Raw genomic sequence first — 8,460 nt, forward strand, 5'->3', positions numbered from 1 at the left:
CGCACACTGAGGTACCCGTTAAAATCCAGCAAACAAGGAATATCCAGAGTCATTGGTCCAGGTGAAGGATGAGCAGAACAACTGGACCCGAGCTTAAGAGGGATTGACCCGCCAGAACTCCAGATTTCAAAGCCTTCGAGGACTTTATTTGCTCACCATTCTCTGCACAGGGATCCTGGGCTTTGATCGGACTGTGTTTCTTTGACCCTGTTTTCTTCTGAAGAGACACTCGATGAGTGCAGTGCCTTCGCACGGACCCGCACTTTATTAGAGTTTAGTGTTTTGATGTTTAAGGGCCAGATTTACTAACAGTGTATGTCAGCTCAAACCCTCTTTTGGCCTTAAAAACTACCATAGGATTTACTACAGACAAGCAGTGAGATAGTAGAGATGCTCTTACTTCGCAGCTGACCTTATTGCACATGCATTTGTAGGAGTGGTTCTGTCAGACCACAGTAGTTTCTGATGGAGGAGGAACAGAGAGTGCATAATTTCCTCCATTTATCTGGAAGACGTTATCCAAACATGTCGTTTGCTAAGCCACATTATTTTTACACACTTCCCCATTAAACAAACTCCATTCAACTCATCAGCTTGTTAGGAGAGACTTCAAGACCAGATTAGAGAGACATCCAGAATGTGTGCTGTTGGTGTGCCGTCAGGAACGATGTTGGAGAGCACTGTGGTAAAGCATATCAAAACACATACATCTGAGGGAAATGTTTTACATGTGAGAAATGACTAGTGTTCGTGTGTGACCTCCAGCAACCTGTGTCCTGCACTGCCTGTGTGAACTAGAGTGTGTATCGCAGTGGTTGTGGTGGTGTGTTATACTGTAAAAAGTGTTGGAAGCGACAGTTTTCTAAAAGCAGCTTTTGATAAAGTATAATGGTTTTCTGTGTTATGATCTGGAAAATACTCTGGTGTCTCTTTAGAAAGTGGAGATGCAGAGAGTGTAATACAGCTTTACACAACATCTTACTATGGTATTCCTGTACTGGGGACATTTACTTTGAAGTGTGTGTGTGTGTGTGTGTGTGTGTGTGTGTGTGTGTGTGTGTGTGTGTGTGTGTGTGTGTGTGTGTGTGTGTGTGTTTGAGAGAGAGAGAGAGAGAGAGAGAGAGAGAGAGAGAGAGAGAGAGAGAGAGAGAGAGAGAGACTGTTTGATCACAAATTTCATAATACTTTTGTTTTGTTGTTGTACTGTTATTATTTTTCACGGCTGAGTTTCTTTAAGGAGACTCTACCTCTTTCCCTCCTGTTAGAAAATACACTCCAGTCATGTTGTGACCTGTGTGTTTTAGTCAATAGATGACAAGAGGAGGAAGTGAACACCTCTTTCTCTCTCTATCTGTGTGTGTGTGTGTGTGTGTGTGTGTGTGTGTGTGTGTGTGTGTGTGTGTGTGTGTGTGTGTGTGTGTGTGTGTGTGTGAGAGAGAGAGACAGAGAGAGAGACAGAGAGAGACAGAGAGAGACAGAGAGAGAGAGAGAGAGAGACAGACAGACAGAGAGAGACAGAGAGAGACAGAGAGAGAGAGAGAGAGAGAGAGAGAGAGAGAGATTAGAGGGGCTTTCTTTTCTTTTTCAGAGCTTCCTTTTTGTGATATGCAAACAGAATACACACACACACACACACAGAGAGAGAGAGAGATACAGATAGCAAGAACAAATGTTGTGTTTACTAAGGGTGTAATTATGAATTTGACATCTAAAAGAGTGTGATTCCAAATGTCTGGAAGATTTCTTCAAATGAAATAAGCAGTGAGATATCAAACCCTCGGGGTGTTTACAGCGCTGGAGAAGTTACGACATGCCCTGACGTTTGTACTTTTAGTTGCTTATAAACATATTAATACTAAAGTCTCATGGCACTGTATTCAACACACACTGTATTCAACACACACTGCAACAACAACATATGAGCAGTGTGTGTGTACAACTTTTACTTAATTTAAAAGTGTAAAGAACTTCAAGCTTTATATAGACATATTTTCATGTCTGTGTGCAAATATTTCACTTCATTTTTGTGACTCGCTCCAGAAAGAAGTTCACTGAAACGTTTTATTTTACAAAAGCACAACGTTTGATTGTTATTGTGAGTGTCAACAGATAAAACCTCAACAAACAAACTCAACTCAACTCAACTCTACTCTACTCTACTCTAGTTGTGTTGTGTTGTGTTGTGTTGTGTTGTGTTGAGTTGTGTTGTGTTGAGTTGTGCTGTGCTGTGCTGTGTTGAGTTGAGTTGAGTTGAGTTGAGTTGAGTTGAGTTGAGTTGTGTTGTGTTGTGTTGTGTTGAGTTGAGTTGAGTTGAGTTGAGTTGTGTTGAGGTGTGTTGTTGAGTTGAGTTGTGTTGTGTTGAGTTGAGTTGAGTTGAGTTGTGTTGTGCTGTGTTGAGTTGTGTTGTGTTGTGTTGAGGTGTGTTGTGTTGTGTTGTGTTGTTGAGTTGAGTTGTGTGTTGTGCTGTGCTGTGTTGAGTTGAGTTGTGCTGTGTTGAGTTGAGTAGAGTTGTGCTGTGTTGAGTTGAGTAGAGTTGAGTTGTGCTGTGCTGTGTTGAGTTGAGTTGTGTTGTGTTGTGTTGAGTTGTGTTGAGTTGTGCTGAGTTGAGTTGAGTTGAGTTGAGTTGAGTTGAGTTGAGTTGAGTTGAGTAGAGTTGAGTTGTGCTGTGCTGTGTTGAGTTGTGTAGAGTTGAGTTGTGCTGTGTTGAGTTGTGTTGTGTTGAGTAGAGTTGTGTTGTGCTGTGCTGTGCTGTGCTGTGCTGTGTTGAGTTGTGTTGAGTTGAGTTGAGTTGAGTTGTGTTGAGTTGTGTTGTGTTGTGTTGTGCTGAGTTGAGTTGAGTTGTTGTGTTGTGTTGTGTTGTGTTGTGCTGAGTTGAGTTGTGTTGAGTTGTGTTGAGTTGTGTTGAGTTGTTGTGTTGTGTTGTGTTGTGTTGTGTTGAGTTGTGTTGAGTTGTGTTGAGTTGTTGTGTTGTGTTGTGTTGTGTTGTGTTGTGTTGTGTTGTGTTGTGTTGAGTTGTGTTGTGTTGTGTTGAGTTGTGCTGAGTTGTGTTGTGCTGAGTTGTGCTGAGTTGTGCTGAGTTGTGTTGTGTTGTGTTGTGTTGTGTTGTGCTGAGTTATGCTGAGTTGTGTTGTGTTGTGTTGTGTTGTGTTGAGTTGAGTTGAGTTGAGTTGAGTTGTGTTGAGTTGTGCTGTGTTGAGTTGTTGAGTTGAGTTGTGTTGAGTTTCTTGTTTTGTTTTGTTTATTTAGATACGGACAGATACAAATAACATAGATAAACTTTAACAGTCATCTGATGCATGCATCATAGTGTTTTTAGCTAAAGCTAATTTACGACACTAAGTTTAGTTGAGTTTAGTTGAGTTTTGCTGTGCTGTGCTGTGCTGAGTTGAGTTGTGCTGAGTTGTGCTGAGTTGTGTTGTGTTGAGTTGAGTTGAGTTGAGTTGTGCTGTGCTGTGCTGTGCTGTGCTGTGCTGTGCTGAGTTGAGTTGAGTTGAGTTGAGTTGAGTTGAGTTGTGTTGTGTTGTGTTGTGTTGAGTTGTGTTGTGTTGTGTTGAGTTGTTTTGTTGTTGTGTTGAGTTGAGTTGTGCTGTGTTGAGTTGAGTTGAGTTGAGTTGAGTTGTGCTGTGCTGTGCTGTGCTGTGCTGTGTTGAGTTGAGTTGTGTTGAGTTGTTGAGTTGAGTTGTGTTGTGTTGAGTTGAGTTGAGTTGTGCTGTGCTGTGCTGTGTTGAGTTGAGTTGTGTTGTGTTGTGTTGTGTTGAGTTGTTGTGTTGTGTTGAGTTGAGTTGAGTTGAGTTGAGTTGAGTTGTGTTGTGTTGTGTTGAGTTGTTTTGTTGTTGTGTTGTGTTGAGTTGAGTTGTGCTGTGTTGTGTTGAGTTGAGTTGAGTTGAGTTGAGTTGAGTTGAGTTGAGCTGTTGAGTTGTGTTGAGTTGAGTTGTGCTGTGCTGTGTTGAGTTGTGTTGTGTTGAGTTGTTGTGTTGTTGAGTTGTGTTGTGTTGAGTTGTGTTGAGTTGTTTTGTTGTTGTGTTGAGTTGTGCTGTGTTGAGTTGAGTTGAGTTGAGTTGAGTTGTGCTGTGCTGTGCTGTGCTGTGCTGTGCTGTGTTGAGTTGAGTTGTGCTGTGTTGAGTTGAGTTGTGTTGTGTTGAGTTGTTGTGTTGAGTTGTGTTGTGTTGAGTTGAGTTGAGTTGTGTTGTGTTGTATTGAGTTGTTTTGTTGTTGTGTTGAGTTGAGTTGTGCTGTGTTGTGTTGAGTTGAGTTGAGTTGAGCTGTTGAGTTGTGTTGAGTTGAATTGAGTTGTGCTGTGCTGTGCTGTGTTGAGTTGTGTTGTGTTGTGTTGAGTTGTTTTGTTGTTGTGTTGAGTTGTGCTGTGTTGAGTTGAGTTGAGTTGAGTTGAGTTGTGCTGTGCTGTGCTGTGTTGAGTTGAGTTGTGCTGTGTTGAGTTGAGTTGTGTTGTGTTGTGTTGTGTTGAGTTGTTGTGTTGAGTTGTGTTGTGTTGAGTTGAGTTGAGTTGTGTTGTGTTGTATTGAGTTGTTTTGTTGTTGTGTTGAGTTGAGTTGTGCTGTGTTGTGTTGAGTTGAGTTGAGTTGAGTTGAGTTGAGTTGAGTTGAGCTGTTGAGTTGTGTTGAGTTGAATTGAGTTGTGCTGTGCTGTGTTGAGTTGTGTTGTGTTGTGTTGTGTTGAGTTGTGTTGAGTTGAGTTGTTTTGTTGTTGTGTTGAGTTGTGCTGTGCTGTGTTGAGTTGAGTTGAGTTGTGTTGTGTTGAGTTGAGTTGTGCTGTGTTGTGTTGAGTTGTTGTGTTGAGTTGTGTTGAGTTGAGTTGTGTTGTGTTGTGTTGAGTTGTTTTGTTGTTGTGTTGAGTTGTGCTGTGTTGTGTTGAGTTGAGTTGAGTTGAGTTGAGCTGTTGAGTTGTGTTGAGTTGAGTTGAGTTGTGCTGTGCTGTGTTGGGTTGTGTTGTGTTGTGTTGAGTTGTTGTGTTGTTGTGTTGTGTTGTGTTGTGTTGAGTTGAGTTGAGTTGAGTTGAGTTGAGTTGAGTTGAGTTGAGTTGAGTTGAGTTGTGCTGAGTTGTGCTGTGCTGTGCTGTGCTGAGTTATTCTGAGCTGAGTTTCACTGAGTGACTCCAGGGCTTGTGGGAAGGGTGTAATGCGGTGGATCTGACTGCAGGATTAGGGAAATCTTGATCGTTCTCAGGAGCTCTTCTGGCCTCCAGCTCTCCATAATGCAGCCGGTGTGGAGATGGGTCCGTGGTTTAATAGGCTTAAAGGACAAGTTCGGTATTTTACACTTAAAGCCCTGTTTACAGATCGTATCTGATGAAATAGAACGGTTAAGATTAAAATTTTGACACATGCTGCTGTCCCGAGAATTTTAGGTTTATTTCGCTTCACCCCCCCACCCCCACAATGGTTGTCTATATGCACTGGAAGATTCCGTCCTAAAAACACATTAAACTTTCGTTTACAAAGACGTGAAACTCACCGAGTGGTCAGGGGTGTTCACTGATATGTTCACTCAAAAATCCCTGAAAAAGATGCATTCCAACAGGTTTTATCGTAATTTTTGTCCAACTCCATTGACTTAATAGGACGTGCTGTGAGACCGCAGCACCTTTACGGTATTACTCCGCCGCTTCTTCTTCTGCTTCTTCTGTGTATTCAATGAAATGCCCGTGGTTTGCTTGCAATTGGCAAAGGTGCATTATCGCCACCAACTGGGCTGGAGTGTCTATTATTCAAGCTCTCAACGGAAGAATCACGGGTGTGACGCGTTTGGCAAAATAGGTCCACAAAAGCGAAATAAACCTAAAATTCTCGGGACAGGAGCATGTGTCCAAATTTTTATCTTAACCGTTCTATTTCATCAGATACGATCTGTAAACAGGGCTTTAAGTGTAAAATACCGAACTTGTCCTTTAAGCGTAAAAACCCTGATTGTAATATGACATTCAGAAGACATTCAGGATTAGTGTCCATGTTCTGCTCTTCTCATCTTACTACGAAACGGCCAACTACAGATTTAACCACATCTCTCACACACACTCTCACTTCTGCTGTCTAAATACAAAGGCATTGTGTTCCTCTGACATTCTCCAGCTCTTCATCAGCTTCTGATCTGAGTGTGAGGAGACACACAGAGACACACACAGAGACAGTGGCGTCATGCCCATTCAAAGATTTTTCCTGCCTGATAATTTTTTTTGTCACAACTTTATTCCTATTATGCTCCATAATATACCAGAGCCTATAACGACTCAAATGTATTCTTCTGGATGTGTAATAAATCGGTCAGCAATGCATCAGCCCGCCCCTTTTTCCTAATATGGTGTCTGTGTATATCAAATCTAGAGCGCTATTTTTGCTGTGTATGTTCAAGCAACTCACTCGTCTCGCACGTTGAGCTGGCAATGTTTTACAGATGGTCTTGAAGTGGTAAGTGGGCAAAGCAACAAATCGGCATTTAATTAGTTATCGGATGATATTAAAAGGTAGTGGGATTATTTGTGGTTGACCTGGAAATTTTAACTTGATCAAAAAGTTATGGATTTGATATTAGCTGCGAATTCAGAGCATTAACTTAAGTTGTGTCAGTGTAACGTTATCGATAGCTAGCCTAGTCTAACCGTAAACTAGTTGGCTAACGTTACTGCCATACAAAGCCATAGTAACGTTATCTGATCGGTTTTGATGACTTTTTTACATTTCTGTCAAATATGAACCATTTTCAAATAAACGGGGTAGTGTTAACCTTATTCAACACTGAAATCTGTCAAACTTCTTTCAAAGTCCTTCATCACATATTAATATTAAAATAACTTAATTTCAGAGCACCACAAAGTCAGACCTCAGTTATGTACCTTTAAAGTAAGATCGTTCTTGGGTCACATACCAATTATCATAACATAAAAACTGCAATGGTACTGTTTTTAAAATCATGTGTAGTAGGCCTAAGTGTACAGTAAGTGTGTGTGTAAACATGCTTTAATGAAGTAGACTTCAAAAGCTTTTGAATTTGAGCTTACAGTTCTTTCATCAACCTGTCTTTTACATAAACTTACAAAATAGATACTTAGTCCTCAGATAGAGGAGGGTTGCTGCTAGCTCCGTTAAGGTATTTCTGTCCCTCCCAAACTGCATTGAAATGGTATATTTAGCAACCAGAATATAAAAATTTTCAGGGGGAGAGACCCCCTGACCCCTCCTAACATGATCCATACGTCTCAGATTGTGCCCCCCCCAGAATTTTGGCTTGCATGACGCCCCTGCACAGAGACACACACAGACACACACAGACACACACAGAGGCGACGGCAGCGAGACGAGTCTCCATTAGAGGAGAGCGGGGCACAACCCAACACTCATTCTCCAGCTCTTCATCACATCTGATCTGAGTGTGAGGAGACACACAGACACACACAGACACACAGAGACACACACAGACACACACAGACACACACAGACACACAGAGACACACACAGACACACACAGACACACAGACACACACAGACACACACAGACACACAGAGACACACACACAGACACACACAGACACACAGAGACACACACAGACACACACAGACACACACAGACACACAGAGACACACACAGACACACAGACACACAGACACACAGACACACACAGACACACACAGACACACAGAGACACACACACAGACACACACAGACACACAGAGACACACACACAGACACACAGAGACACACACACAGACACACACAGACACACACAGACACACACAGACACACACAGACACACAGACACACACAGACACACACAGACACACAGACACACAGACACACACAGACACACACAGACACACACAGACACACAGAGACACACACACAGACACACACAGACACACAGAGACACACACACAGACACACAGAGACACACACACAGACACACACAGACACACACAGACACACACAGAGGCGACGGCAGCGAGACGAGTCTCCATTAGAGGAGAGCGGGGCACAACCCAACACTCATTCTCCAGCTCTTCATCACATCTGATCTGAGTGTGAGGAGACACACAGAAACACACACACAGACACACACAGACACACAGAGACACACACACAGACACACACAGACACACAGAGACACACACAGACACACAGAGACACACACACAGACACACACAGACACACACAGACACACACAGACACACACAGAGACACACACAGACACACACAGACACACACAGACACACACAGACACACAGAGACACACACAGACACACAGAGACACACACAGACACACAGAGACACACACACAGACACACACAGAGGCGACGGTAGCGGGACGAGCCAGCATTAGAGGAGAGCGGGGCACAACCCAACACTTTCTCAGTGTGTGTAAACCTACATCGGGTTCAGAGTATTCATTTCTTCCCACATTAATATCACACATGTCTAGTTCAATTATGTAGATTTGTTTCATTAAAACTGT

At 42.6% G+C, this 8,460-nt stretch overlaps 1 protein-coding gene and 1 long non-coding RNA gene across 2 annotated transcripts in view; one reads left to right on the forward strand and one right to left on the reverse strand.

Moving 5' to 3' along the window:
• LOC309511989 (ELKS/Rab6-interacting/CAST family member 1) overlaps positions 1–981 on the forward strand; it is a 41,665-nt gene extending 40,684 nt beyond the window's left edge. The window contains exon 14 of the mRNA XM_082187392.1: positions 1–981. This exon is cut by the window's left edge and continues 237 nt beyond it. The gene's annotated coding sequence lies outside the window, so the exon portion shown is untranslated.
• LOC309512032 overlaps positions 1–8,460 on the reverse strand; it is a 76,857-nt gene that overhangs the window by 51,799 nt on the left and 16,598 nt on the right. The window lies entirely within an intron of this gene.

Source organism: Leuciscus leuciscus (genome assembly GCF_965113295.1).
Source record: "Leuciscus leuciscus genome assembly, chromosome: 13".
NCBI classification, from domain to species: Eukaryota; Metazoa; Chordata; class Actinopteri; order Cypriniformes; family Leuciscidae; genus Leuciscus; species Leuciscus leuciscus.